The sequence below is a fragment of the Pelodiscus sinensis genome, chromosome Z, assembly GCF_052426305.1.
Source record: "Pelodiscus sinensis isolate ZL-2025 chromosome Z, ASM5242630v1, whole genome shotgun sequence".
Classification (NCBI taxonomy): domain Eukaryota; kingdom Metazoa; phylum Chordata; order Testudines; family Trionychidae; genus Pelodiscus; species Pelodiscus sinensis.
In genome coordinates, this window is record NC_143085.1 from 26,644,424 (window position 1) to 26,660,256 (window position 15,833).

General features: G+C 39.6%; 1 protein-coding gene across 2 annotated transcripts in view; it reads right to left on the reverse strand.

The window, feature by feature from the left end:
- The window catches only part of TMEM132B (transmembrane protein 132B), a 543,321-nt gene that overhangs the window by 150,125 nt on the left and 377,363 nt on the right, over positions 1 to 15,833 (reverse strand). The window lies entirely within an intron of this gene.

Consider the following 15,833-nt stretch of genomic DNA (forward strand, 5'->3'; position numbering starts at 1 on the left):
AAATGTTTCAGAGCCAGGGGCTTGCTGTACTGGTGAAATATTGATTATTATATCTGAAAAACACTTTAAAGAGGATGACATCCTGGGAATTACAGTCTCATTATTGTACAGCAAAAGATTTGTGGTCTGTATACATAAAACATCAATGATACCATTCACACAAAAACATTCTTTAGACAATAAGGTAACACTAAATATTCTTTTATTATTACAATTATTATAAGCCAAAGCTTTCTTGCAAAAAGAGTTTGTCTCTATCATTTCATGTTGGCAATGTTCCTGCTTGCCTGGAAACTCTTGGTGGGAGGAAGCTCAGTTCTATGCTCCTGGAAAGGGTGGGACCTCTGGCAGAAGGGGTGGGGCTAAGGCTAGCCTCCCCAACTCAGCCTTTCATGGGCTCCCAGAGCACACTGTAGGGGCTCTGGAGGTGATATAAAGGGCCCGAGGCTCTAATTGCTGCCTCAGGAATGTCGGTGGCAGCCAGGAGCCATAGGCCTTTTTAAATGGCTGGGGCCCCAGGCAGCTGCCCCCTTCGGTCCCACCAGCAGCAGCCCTGGCACAAGATGACTATCTGTTTGAGGCCTCATCTACATTAGGGCCTTAGTCCAAAATAACCCCCCAAGTTCAAATTTGTAAGTGGTGTGTCCACACTACCAAGATCATTATTCAGGAACAAGGGATCATGAAATTGGAACACTGTAATCCTGCTTTTCATGAGGAATAATGCTAATTCTGAATTTGCAAGTCTGAAATAATATCAGTGTGGACACTCTGGTGCCACTAATTCAAACTAATTGGCCTCTGGGAGGCCTCCCGCAGTGCCCCAGAGTGCTTCCTGGGTCTCTGAGTCCAAGGCAGTGTGTCCACATTACTGGAGTCTGCCTCAGACTAATTTTGATCCTTCCCTGTAGTGAAGACGTGGAAGTTCGAATTTGTTAAACCAGGAGTCCATAAGTCAAATTTAGTAAATTTGAAATAATTTCCTACTGTAGACATGGCCTAGAAGAGAAGGTGTGGAAAACTGCACTATCATTAGGCAACTAAATCCATCTTGATGCTATCAGTTTCCAGATTTCATTTCAACTGTATTTCTACTTTGCAAAGTTACTCTAAATATTGTGGGATTCCACATTTATTGTTTCTCAATGAATTAACATATCAAATGTGCTCAGTTTATAAGTAGACAGATGGATTTTTCTTACTGCTAGCCCTGAAACTTCACTTGGGATCTGTGAGTCATGTAAAGATCCTTCTCTTTTTCATGCATCATCCCAGGAGTAAAGAATTTACATATCTCAATATCACAGTAACTCCCATGCCACCCACCTGTCAGTCATGCTCCTTGGCATCTGCGTTTCTACACTGTCTTCAGGAAAGCTGCTCAAAAGTAATTAACAGAAATTTGCTTGCATTAGACATTGGATGATCGTGCATGAGAAGGAATAGAATCTAAGTCATAGTCTTAGCTGTGTTGCCTCTGAAGGACTAACATGAGTAAAAAGAGCACAGATGTACAGTATTTTTGTTACTTAAGTAAACAAATAGGGCCCTGACTATATACGAGTCAAATCTGTTGAGTAAGAAGAGCCATTTTTGCAAAATCACTTATCCAGGCACAATTGTTCTTCAAAAATTTTAAGGCATGAATTCCATTTACAGTAAGATACTTTAATACCACTGTCAGTGTAAAGGGGATTTAAAATGGGTATAAGTGCAAGTGCCATATACACATTCTCACTTTGAACAACTTGTTGTAGTACCATTGACTTCAATTGAGTCAATATATGAAGCCTCGAAGGAGTAGCCATGTTAGTCTGTAATTTTAAAAACAACAAGTACTCGTGTGGCACATTACAGACTAACAAAGGCATAGGATCGTGAGCTTTCATGGGTAAAACCCATATATCAGCTAAGGTTTTGTAGCCTCTTCCCCAAGTTATGGACAGGTGTTTTCAGTACAAACTAGAATCAGGTACTCAGCCATCTATAGATCACTTATTTTAATTGAAATCTTCCTGTTACAATGAAGGCCATTGGCTAAAGTTTGCATTTCATCTGTGTCACATGATATGTCAGTTACTTGCTCACCTACTCCTTCAGTCAATATGGCTCGTTCAAGCTGCTTCTGGTGCTGAAGAAATGAGCAAGAACCAAACAAGAACAATGGGAAAAAAAGGTTCCCAAAATGGCACTAAATTAGAACAAAATATAGGTGGAGAATACTGCCATGGTATGGTAAGAACTTATCTGCAAAAGTCTTCTCTGAAAACCCTAATCATCTGCTGCCTTTTGAAACAGATCAGAGATACACAGAAGGATGCAATTCTTCTTCAGTTAAATCAATTTCATACCTTTATATCTCCATTGATCTCAGGAAAGTTACTCTTGATTTCCTATACATCTGTATGAGAATAGAATCAAGACCGCGGTCATGGTGTCTATAAAATTCCAACAAAACAACTCTATGATAATATGCAAGGCATTCTGGGTGCACAAACTGCAATTTGAGTAATCATTCAACTCTAGATGTCTTATGTTTAAAAATCAGGTTCAATGTTTACATTTAATTATTGTCATACTGAAAAGCAAGTTCATTTGTGAATGTTCAATAATGCACCAGAATATACGAGCAAGAAGAATTTAAGTGTTTTTAACATTCCACTTCTACACCTCACTCTCTTATTGTATTAACCATGATGAAAATGAATCACCTTTCTACTTTCTGAGACACTAGCAGCATATGTTAATTGGAACACCAGATGTTGAAAGACTCAATTATTAGAATTATTTATTGCCAAAAGGAAAACAAAATAAGTTTCACAAGAGCACACCAGCTGATACTGAATGTATCATGCTCTGTTGTACTAAACAAGTGGCCTTATAATCTGCTCATTGTCTGCACGTCTTCTGCTAATATTCAGAATAGACAATGTAGGGAGTCAGATTCAGGACACTTCATATTTAATTTCCCAAAAGTTGTTATGTCTTTCACCTGGCACTGAAAATTCAAATGAAAAAATAAAACAAGAAAACTCATATAATAAATTAGAAATTTTGCATATGAATTAGACTCTAACTTAAAGAGAACAATTAGTCCTTGGCTCGGGTAAATTCCCCATTGACTACAATGCCAATTTGCCTGCATTAAGGAGCCCTTAAGTAGTTATGGACAATCTTAGTTGATAAATCACTGCCAAAGTCATTTATAAAGGCTTTAGTTATTGGGGAGAAATTTATTCTTCAAACTGAAAATCCCAACTTTTTCTAAGTAAATCAGGTTTAGAGCTATTAAACCATATTATTATGGAATTTTTGAGTCTGGTTCAAAAAGCACTTTAAGGAATCTGAGAAGTGAGTCATAAATCATTCAGGAACAGGTAAAACTGGGTAAGAGTGGCTTCATTTCCACATAATTTTTCATTTTTACAAACCTGCATTTATTCAGAACTGATTAGTTAATTAAAGCCAGTACCATTTTTTGAACATATAAAAGATAGATAAATGTTAAGTTTATAGCAGTACTTGAGGGGAAAAAGTCAATTTCAGTTTTAAGAAGGATCATTCATTTCTTTTGTAGTGCATTACACCTGTCTTAAAACTATAATAAACTGGTAATTTGCAAGGAATTTCCCATCATCATGCATAAAGATGGACCTGCCCCTTCTGGTCTTATTGCCCTCACAGCCTGAACAGGGAAGATCCAGCTTTGACCTCTTTGAGGTTAATATCATGGATCACGCTTCCCAATGTGCAAAAAGCAGACTGGATATACACACTTGGCCTTTAGTGCCCCAGGGCCACAAGACATAACCAGATGCACAGCCCCATCAATGAAGGAAGAGGGCACGGAACACAAGGCAAGATTTATCCATAGATAATGGAGCTATCCTGTGGGTGTGACAAGCAATGAATTATGTGATACTCATTTGGGTCTTCCTAGGGACCCATCTTAGGCAAGAAATCTGCAAGTCCTAAAACAGAAGATGAATAAATCACTCTGCTTTCCTATGTCCCTTTAATTCTTGTTTAATCTTTTTCTTTACAGTATGGCCCATTCCCAACAACTCCTTCAAATTTGTGGAAAGTACATGCCTTCCTTCCCTTGTAAAGGGGTTCCTCAAACCTAAGGTAAGCACTGCCAATAAAAATGCCCCATCTATCTTGCTAGGAATGATAAGGAGCACCCTTAACATGTCAAGCTCAACTGGAGGTGGTACTTTTGTCCAGCCCTCTCTCCCATTTTCAGCTCACTTCTCCATCCCTTCAGCCCCCCCCCCCCCCCCCCCCACATCATCCCTGCACACATAGGTCTGCCAGTGGCATCTGATCATCCCCCTCCATTCTATTTCCCTAGAGTGGCCTTCCCTGACCACTTTGGCACTTGTGGGCTATCGGGGCCCCAAAGCACATTTCATGTGCAAATGCTACAAAACCACCAACTTTCATTAAATACCAGCATAATACTGACAGGCAGACCTGAACTTGGGACCTCTGGAGCTTAGTGCATGAGCTTGTACAGCTGGCTTCCAGCTCAGGCCTTACAGCAGTGTTTCTCACAGTGGTCCATGAAACCACTTTGAGAAACCTGCGAACTGGCCATACTGGTGTGTTTATTTCCCAGCACTGCAGCCATGGAACCTTACAGCTCCAATTGGCTCCCTTTCTCTGTTTGCAGCCAAGGGGAGACACAGGAAGTGGTGGCTTGGCCCACACTGCTTCCCGTGGCTCCATTTGGCTACAAATGGTGAAACGGAACCAGTAGGAGCTGTGAGGCTCTGTGGCCACAGCACTGGGAAATAAACATACTGGAGTGGCCAGTTAACAGGTTTCTCAAAGTGGTTTCATGTACCACTTTGAAAAACATGGCTGCAGAGCAATTTCATACATGTGCTAGTGAACCACACCCAGTAGCTGTGTGGATTACACCAGCAAATGTCATTACAAGACCCAGACCACTGGTGGAGTTACTACAGAATAAACAGGCTACTGTTGGTGTGGATAGCATTCCCCTATGGCCTCACATCCCCTCTAACCACAGTGTATGATGCAGTATGTCCCACCAGATACGGGTTTGTGTTCCTCCTCTCAGTCTAAAGACTTTATCATAGCTAAACCAAGCCATGCCCCCAAACATGCCAGCGTGATTATAACCCTCTAGTTACACAGTGCTGGCCTGAGCAAGCCTCCTCAATAATGCCCACATGAATTAGGAAAGAGGTTTCCCAGTTTTTCCATGTTCTAGCCACCTTTGGTCTCATGAGGATTTCCTTGCCTTGTTTGCCCTGGCTTACTTTTTGTTAGCACCTCCTTGTGCAACAGGGGCAATATATCCGCATAGTCATCTGTCAACGTATTATCTTCACTAATAACTAAAAAGTGAACTCCTGCTAGGTCAGCCACCCCAGCATAACCATATTTGAGACTAACCACTGAGCCACTCCTCTGTGCCCACTAACCCCAAAAATGCACTAGGGGCAGAAATTCTATCTCAAGTCACATTCCATATCAAGTTGTAGGGGACTCAGTAATTTTGCCCACCCAGCCCCATGAAAGGCTCCCATTGGGGTGTGGGTGTGCTGTGAATGTATGCATATGCTTATTTCTTATCTGCTTTGTACTTTAAACAAATGTGCCATATTGCCTTGTCCACTGAGAAAGATTCCATGTGCTTTTTAGAAGCACAGTAGTGTTATGAGCAAGACAGTAGTAATTTTTCTGCTCTACTCTGCACTGATTAGGCCTCAGTTGGAGTATTGTGTCCAGTTCTGGGCACCACATTTCAAGAAAGATGTGGAGAAATTGGAGATGGTCCAGACAAGAGCAACAAAAATGATTAAATGTCTAGAGAACATGACCGCTAAGGGAAGACTGAAAGAATTGGGCTTGTTTAGTTTAGAACAGGGCTGGCCAACCTGCAGCTCATGAGCCACATGCAGCTCTTCCTCCCTTCAAGTGTGACTCACGAAGCCTCCCCCATGGCTCACGCAGCCACCCTGTGCCCCTAAAAATGGCCCCCTGTCCTCGTTTCCCTGTGCTCACCATTGGGTGAGGCAAAGCAAAATGGCACTAGCAAGATGGCACTGGCCCATGGGAGCCTGATGTGACCAAAAAGCCATCTAGAGTTGTGTTTAAAGGGGCAAGGGTTTTTTAGGTTTTTTGCTTGACCAAATGCAGCCGGGGCTTGCTTTTTTGTTGTTGTTGTTGTTGCTCTACAGCTTTTTTTCTTCTGGCTCTTTGCACTATATCCCCAACTATTGTGGCTCTTTGCCTTCAATGGGTTTGCCACCCCTGGTTTAGAAAGAGAAGACTAAGAGGGGACATGATAACAGTTTTCAAGTATCTAAAGGTGTTTTACAAGGAGGAGGGAGAAAAATTGTTCTCCTTAGCCTCTGAGGATAGGATAAGAAGCCATGGGATTAAATTGCAACAAGGGAGGTTTAGGTTGGACATTAGGAAAATCTTCCTAACTATCAGGGTAGTTATACATTGGAATAAATTGCCTAGGGAGGTTGTGGAATCTCCATCATTGGAGATATTTAAGAGCAGGTTGGATAGACATCTATCAAGGATGATTTAATGGTGCTTAATCCTGCTGTGAGGACAGAAGACTGGATTTGATGATCTTCTCCAGGTCCCTTCCAGTTCTAGTGTTCTATGAGTCTATGATAACACCATCTCTAGAAAGCAGATTGGTAAGCATGCAGATTGATAAGCAAAGTTTTAAATATATTCAAAAACATTTAAAATTTTTCCCCATTAACCCTGAACTGTCAAACAGGTTTCCATTAGTGGTGACAATCCAACTACAGTATCCAGAATAAGAAAATATTTTATCTGAGACTATGAAAATGTACACTTCATAAAATTCAGAAAGCTCCAAACTATTTAGAATACCTTTCTTACATTTCAAAATGGGATTTTACAATTTAATATCTCAAAATCTACAAAGCTGGAAATTAAAATAACATGCAAGTGAAAAGGAAGTATAATTTGCTAAATATGGAGCCAGGACTGATCAAAGTACTACTCAGAGCAATGTAATTGGGGTGTAAATTTACTATAATTGTGTCCCAAAAAATTGACAAATTGATGTTAATGAAATGGCCGCCTCAAGCTACTCAGAGACTTGTTGTGCTGGAAACTTACTCAAATATGAATGAATAAATGGCTTTAAGAGGAAATAGGCAAATAAATGATAAATGCAACTTGTTTTACAGATTTCATCACCATTTATGGCATAAGTTATTTAATTGTATCTGTCCATCGTAGATGTTTGTTTGCATATACCCTGTTAAGATCTCTTATCAAACTGGTCACACTCAGTCACTCACAGTTAACTTTCCAACTTAGGTCAAATCTACACTGGTGGAGAAAATCGATGTAAGAGATGCAATTCTAGGTATGCCAATTGTGTAGCTGGAGTCAAGGTACCTTACATGGATATTCTGCGGAGAGTGGCACAACAGGATGTTGATGGGAGACATGCCCTCATTAATTTCCCTTACTCCTTGAAACTGTGAGGTGTGTCATAGTCGACAGGGGTGCTGTCAGTGTTCTATTTAGTGGGGTTTTACTAAACCTGCTAAATCAAATGCCGGAAGATCGACCACTGCAGCACACATCTCTGTGGCAGTGAAGACAAGCCCTTAGATATGCACACAGAACATTGCCTCTCTGGAGTAGGAGCATCTTGATGACATGGCAGATTCACCAAGCTACTTGCTGCCCTCCTACAACTGTGTACATATAGCTCAGAATCATGTGAAACTAATCCTTCCCTACCTTCAAATACATTTTAAAAAAACCTCCAAGCTGGCAAGCTCAACGTACAAGAAAAAAGAATGCAAATTGTATTGGGAATGTTGGCCAAAAGACTTGGAAGCCACACATAGACCCACACAAAACAGCTGTGGTCTGTTTCTAAAAAGGCAGAAAATTCATGTATCAACATCATCTCATGTTCACAGCCTAATTTAGTGCAGGTGCTGCTGGAAGCAGTGCTGATGATTCAGTAAGTGGTGCTCTCCTCTTTAAGTCAGTTCTGAACTTATGTTCCAGTAGGATATTAAGAAGCCATTGTTCTCTGTAAGCTGAGAGCTTAGGCAGCCACTCAGGAGAGATTCAAATGCTGCTCAGCTGATTAGCAGAGTGCCCACAGAGTACTGGCAGAATGTGTTTCTACTGGTGGTGCACATTCACACATGCCTCGGTGCACATAACAAAATGTATTCTGTCCATGGATGGAAAAAATTAGTACAAACACTGGAGGCAACACACCTCCTTTTGCGTCAGACAGAAAACTGAAGTGCTAATGGCATTTTTTGTAAGATCAGAAATGTTAGTCTTGGATTAATTACAATTGTCTATCTACATTCACCTGGCACCCTTTAACCTCACAACATATCCCCGTAGCAAAACTGAACACCTCTTTCCATAACTTTGGCTTTATAGCACAGCTGGAGCATCCACAGCAAGTTATCTCCTTTTCCATATTTTCTCTAGCAGGTGTATGATGGAAATGATGATGCAGCCTAACTAGAGCATTCCCACCATGTGCCACTATAAAAAGAACAATAGGAGAGAAACCTCTCCATAGGTGACTGATTTATAAGGACAGCTCATCTTAAGGTAGACTGATATCCTTTTGCAACAGCAGTAGGTCTGTCATAGCTGTCATCCAAATCAGTTATTGAGTCAAGTGCAAGCTATAAACAACTGTGATCAACCACCTTGCTATTTTTTCATTTCATGAGAAGTAGTTTCATTACCAAATCAGTTGGAGATGGCCTGCCATTCTAGCTCATCTTTTCTGTTCCTCCCAACAATGCATAGTTTCCATCTGGAATTAGAAATGTGACTATCAGAAAGTAAATACTGCTAACTAAAATTAAACTTGCCCAATCCTAATACAGTAAAATGTTCTGATCACTTCCATAGGAAAATTTACTTTATTTTCTTCCAGTCACTCAGATTAGAGTTTTATTGGGGAAGCAAGAAACTATTGCTTCCAATTGTACAGAAAACTCCCTATTTTCTATCAAGAAAGTGTTTAGATTTTCTTTAGTTCAGGACATATTTAGTGTATTTATTGCAATATTAAAATTCATAAACATATGAAATAGTCCAAATATTCAAAAGCATGAAATAAACAAAATATTCAAAAAGATGAAAAACAATGCTTTAGACTTAAAATTATATGGATGATCTTCCAACTGGAGATATGCTCAAGTTTTTTGGACATTCTCAGAATCCTAAAATGATATTTTAGCCTTGTTTTTCCAAACTCAAAAACCATCAGATTATTTCATAGTTACTGGCAAAACAGAATAAAAGCAAGAATTGTTGGCTGTGCAACTTCAAAGATGCAAAACAAAATAACTTCCCATCAGATTGTGCAAGAGGGACCCAACATCTATTTGGATTTAAACCAAGAAAGTGTATGTCACAAAAAATAGTTCCAGTGGACATGCTGAGCATTATTCGATGAGGAAATGTTTAATAACGTAATGGCCATATTGGGTCAGAACAAAGATCCAACTAGCCTAGTATTCTGTCTTCCAACAGTGATCAATTCCAGGTGACCCAGAGAGAATGAGTAGAATGGTTAATCATCAAGTGACCCATAACTTTCACACAATGCCATCCCTAGCAAACAGAGCCTAGGGACATCATTCCTATCGATGCTGGCTAATAACCATTGATGGACCTAGCCTTCATTAATTTATCTAGTTCTTTTTGAATCATGTTAATGTCTTGACCTTCACAACATCCTTTGGCAATGAGTTCCATAAGTCAACTGTGCATTGTATGAAGAAAAACTTCCTTTTTTGTTTTAAATCTGCTACCTATTAATTTCATTCAGTGACACTGTAGTTCTTGTCTTATGGGAAGGAGTAAATAACTCCTTAAAGTAAATAACTTTAATCTCTCTTCATATATCACTTTCTCCACAACAGTCATAATTTTATAGCCCTCTATAATATCCCCAAATAGTCATCTCTTTCCAATGCTGAAAAGTCCCAGGCTATGTCTACACTATGAGCTTTGCCAGAAGAGATAATGCAAATGAAGCATGGATTAGCATTTTTTCATGCTTCATTTGCATAATCTCTTCCAGTCCATTTTTTGCAAGAGGTTTTAGTGCAAAAACAAGCAGTGTGCACATTTTCTTTTTGTGCAAAAACCCCTTTTTGCACAAGATCCTTATGCCCCTTCCCGGGAGACATAAGGACCTTACACAAAAAGGGGTTTTGAGCAAAAAGGAAATGTCCCACACTGCTTGTTTTTGCACTAAATCCTCTTGCAAAAAATGGATCAGAAGAGATTATGCAAATGAAGCATGAAAAAATGCTAATCCTCGCTTCGTTTGCATTGCCTCTTCCGGCAAAGCTCATAATGTAGACAAAGCCCCAGTCTTTTTAATCACTCTTCATATATTAGTTGTTCCAAATGCCTAATCATTTTTGTTGCCCTTTTCTGAACTTTTTCCAGTGCTAAGATACCTTTTTTGAGATAAGACGACATCATTTGTATGTGGTATTCAAGATTTATACATGGATTTATACAGAGGCAATAAGATATTCTGTCCATTATTCTCTATCCCTTTTTTAATGATTCCAAACATACTGTTTGCTTGTTTGACTGCTGCTGCACATACTTGAGTGGATATTCCAGAGAACTATCCACAATGACTCCAAGATCTCTCTCTTAGGGTATGACTACACTACATTCCTCTTTCAAGAGAGGACTGCAAATACAGCTGAGTGAAATGCACTTCATTTGTATAATCGCGTACGGATGCTTTTTGAAATACCTTATTTTGAAAAAAGAAATGCTGTCTAGACATGGTTATTTTGAAAGAAAACCCTTCTTTCAAAATTACCCTTACTGCTTATAAAATGAGGTTTAAGGGTAATTTCAGAGGAAGGGTTTTCTTTTGAAATAACCACGTCTACACAGCATTTCTTTTTTTGAAATCAGGTATTTCAAAAAAGCGGCCGGACATGATTATGCAAATGAAACCTGGGAAATTCAAATCCACGCTTCATTTGCAATTTCTCTCAGCTGCATTTCCATTCCGCTCTCAAAAGAGGAATGCAGTGTAGACATACCCTTAAGTGGTAATAGCTAATATAGTCCCCATCATTGATGTACATGTATTTGGGATTGTTTCCAAAATTAATTACTCTGCATTTATCAAAACTGAATTTCATCTGCCATTTCCACAGCCCAGTATTATGAGATCCTTTTGAAGCTCTTTGCAGTCTGCTTTGGATTTAACTATCTTCAGCAATTGTGTATCACCTGCAAATTTTAACACCTCACTACTTATCCATTTTTTCAGATCATTTATGAGTATGTTAAATAGGACTAGTCCCAGGACAGACCCTGGGGGACACCACTTTACCTCTCTACTGTTCATTTCCTAACTTTTAATCAGTTACCAGCCCATGAGAGGACCTTCCCTCCTATCTCCATAGAAGCTTACTTAACATAAGAGCTTTTGGTGAGGGATCTTGTCAAAGACTTTCTGGAAATCTAAGTACACTATTATCCTCTTATCCACATGCTTCTGAAACCCTTCCGAGAATTCTAGTCGATTAGCGAGGCATGATTTCCCTTTACAGAAACCATGTTGACTCTTCCCCAACAAATTATGTTCATCTATGTATCTGTCAATTCTGCTCTTTACTATAATTTCACCCAGGTTGCCTAGTGCTGAAGTTATTTTTACCGGCTTTAAAGCTATCCAGTTGTCCATAATAAATAAATAAAAATATATTTTAGTTCATTAGTTTCTTACAAACTTGAAGAAGTTTCAGACTTAATAACAAATACTTAGACGTCAGTAGATTTATCTTTTTGGGGCATTTCTGTGGAATTCCAGATGCAATTGGGTTGTTCGTTTTGGAACTGGCAGCTGACTATACCATGCTTGTGGCTGGTTGGGATTTTCCATTATTTGTGAGAAATCAGAAGCATTTTTATTTGTTTGTAAGTTCACAGCAAATTCCTTACCACATTTCCAAACTAATTTCTAGATTAGCATTTGTGCAATAATTAGTGTTCTCCATATCCGCCTCTCCTTTTCACATAAATATACTATATGTTGAAATCTTAATGCCGCCCTCACCCAATAGGGAAATTACATGTGCCGTAAGTCTTCCCCCTCAGCCCAATTAATGAATCAAAATGTGTATTTTGCATTATAAGCTGGTACTTTTTCTAACTAGGACTCAAAGTGATTAACTATATAAGAGTGAGTTAAATTTCAGGCCCTTGTCTATTAGCAATCCCTAAGCATTGCTCATTAATGCACCTCTGATTTTAATCCAATGGACATGCAGCAACTCTGTGCACTACAGCAGGATTGTCTGCTATATGGAGCCATTTTGATTCATAAACCCCCTATAGCAAGAAATCAACTATTTTTATCAGAGTTCAGGTTGAATCTTTCTAGTCCTGCATCCTCAGGACCTGACCTGTGCCAAACCAGAGAATCTGCTGAACCAGAGGAGGTCAATATCGTCTAGCAGCATTGTTTGCTGAGCTCTTAGAGACATTTAGGAGTAAATTAGAGCTAAACAACAGCATAGAACACTGAAAGCCAGGCTGGTAGCTGTAAACAAACTTAAGGGAACCACGGGAAACTTGGCCATAACTATGATAAATGGATATCCAGCTCACTAAAATTGTGCCCTACCATGGATGTTTCTGGAGCACAGAGAGCTGAACTAGAGAGGTTCAACCTGTAGAGTGAGATATTCATGTTAGAAAAGTTTTGTCCTGCCATGAGCATGAAGTGTATTTATCCGGATCAACAGAAAGACATAAGAATTTAACTTCAGTATATGTCATTATTAAGAAGGGCCTCTAATGATCTTCACAATTTCATAGTATGTTTTTATCTTGTTTGGTTTTCCCTCAACAAATACACTGAGGTCTCAAACAATGTAAACCAGGGTTGGAGTTCCCAGTTCTTGGTGAATTATAATTGTAGGAACCTGCTACTCTTTCTGAAAAAACATTTTTCAGTATAGAATTTAGCTTTACACAGTTCCAACAGTATGATTTATACACAAAACGAATTTGTACAGGAAACTACAAAGACTTAATTATCTTTCACTGGCAATGGGATTTTGAGGTCATCAAAACACTTGATCCCACAAACTAAGGACCAGATTCTCTTTTCACATTCATGCAATTTCTTTTAAGCCAATGAGTTTGCTTTGACACTTGCACTGAGTTTGTATTGAGGAACTAAAGGAACCTATAAGGATTACATTCAGTATAGAAATGAAGAGTTAAAACATGTTGCATTTTGATACCCTTTTATAGTGTTCTTTCAAGGGACAAAAACACATGATATTTATATTTATTTACAGATTCTCTGTAGTTTAGGAAATGGTGAGAAAAATACTACAATAAAATTGACTTATTAATTATGTAAGGAGTCGAGGAGCCCTTCAAAAGAACGTTCAAACATATTTTCTTACATCAAGAACTTTCCTTAAGACCTCGTTTCCCTGAATCAAAAGTGCATGGTACATTGGCTTTTGTCACCAATTCAACAACACAAGGTAAGAGCCTGTCCTGAAGTGAAGTAAAGCAGCATCCCTAATTATCAAGCATAAGGGGAAGAAATACAAATACAACCTGTTGTTCTATTTTTATCTTACTTTAGACTCTTCTGTTAGCTTAGGGCCAGCCATGAAAGGAAGCTTGTAATCAGGAGGAAGACAGCTGAATTACTGATGAAAAACATCATGAAAGATTATAGCCTTGTGATGAAACATGAGACAAAAATACATAAAATGTATATTTTACATTTCAGTTTGTTCCCACTATGCTGTAAAATTACAGATGAGAATAAATGAGGAGCAAATTTAAGATGCACATGATCAGGACTACAAGTCTCTGCCCAATGTTCAGGTACACAGAGTTAAAAATAAGCTGATTCAGCAGCTGGAGTGGGAGGCCATTATAGAGAAAGCAGAGCCAACTGCAAAATTCTGATCCAAACATAAACTATGTACTTTCGAAAGTTCAGCAGCAAGCTGTTGTTTTGAACCCAGCTCTATTATATACTGGTAGCACTCTTAGGACAGTAAATACCTTTGTGCCATTTCAAGCAACTTGTTTTGTATCTGAAATAACAGTAGTATTGTTTATCCTTTCACTATACATTACAATCTGAATCATCACTAATAGTTGACATTGTCACATCCAATTTATCTGAGTTTTTGATTAGTCTCCTCTACTTGAACTGAACATTTATTTATATGTTCCAGGAAAGCCTCCCAAAAAGTACTCTATAAAATAATCTTGTCATTTTTTCTATTGATGTTTAGACACTGTCAATAGGAATAAAAGAGTCCTGACTAGACCCTGTCTGTTTGCTGGTCTCTGCCTTTGCTTCTCTCCCAGCAGGACAGGGTAATATCTGTGGAGAGGAATGTTTAGATTTTTGTTAATTAGTTGGTAGAAGAGTGTGATGGGTAAGCGGGGACCCATGCGGAGAGCCCCGCATCCCAAACTTTTGCTTCACTCTGAGTTGGCACCGCAGTGAGTGCACGGCCGTACCGGGGGTGTTCGGCGGCTGCTGCTAGCACCTGTGTGGTGGCTATGGGGGCCTCTCAGATGGCCGCCTGGAGGACACATATGCCAGCATCCTTTAACCAGGGCGCCGGCTTTGAAAAGGAGAGAGCCCCATGGAGCAGGAGATGGAGAGGTGGAGAGAGCAGGGATGCCCAAAACAAAAGCTGCTGGGGGACCTGCCAGCGGGAAAGGCGCCGCCAAAGGGGACAATGAAGGAGAAGCTGTGAATGGGGAGTGGCTCTTTTGAGCTCCACAGGAGGGAAGGAAGCAGCCCAGGACAGGGCAGAGAAGGAGCCTGTGGGCCGGTGAGTTGCGGCTTGATCCCACCGGCCAGACAGGAAATTGGTGTTTCTGTCCTTACGGTCCTGGGCTGAGACCTGGAGAGAGGGTGGGCCCAGATCTCCCTACCCTCCCTGCGCGCAGTCATCAGGGATCTCATGAGAGACTGTCGGGGAAAGGGTCTACGCGGCCATGACCGGCGCCTACCCCAGGGTGACTTCTTAACAAAGAGCTAGACAATAAAAGGTTCTTTTTTCCAGGGTAGAGAAGGAGCTTTAAAATATATTAGGAGTTGAAATTTAGCAGCAAAGTACTTAGTCTAAAAATAAATTTAAAAAATAAACTAAGCAGAAAAAATATTAGTTCTTCATGGTTCTTGAGACCAGTTTTTCAAAGGAAGTTCTGCAGACAAAGCCTGATTCAGCATTCCATTACGCCTGTTTTATACTAGTGTAACTGGATTGAAATGCAGTTGATTTGCACAAAATTCTGCACAGAATTTGCACAAAATTCCTCTAGTATCAGAGGTCCCACAGCCATACTCCTAGGTCTCTCTGACAAGCTGTATTTGAGTACACTGCAGCCACTCACATAAAGAAAGTGGGGATTAGGAGTTTTTTACCACACATATATTACACCCTCTTTTAAAAACAGGGCCTCTCTCTAACTCCAAAAATCTAAGTCTTTAGAAATGATTTTGTGTCCCTACTGTATAACTCAAAATGAGTTTTTTATTAAATTGACATTTTGCAGCTCGCTAGTCAGTGATTTAGTCTTGCGTAGTTGAGTGCTTTGTGGAAAAGCAAAGCAAAATATGGCCCAGTTGTCTGGTTTAGAAATAAAGTTTTCTACACATGTGGGCTAATTTATTTAAATGAAAATGTCATAACTAATTGTAGTATTTAGCCTTAGTGAGCATGCATGACAGTCATATTAACACAATAGAAGACAACAGC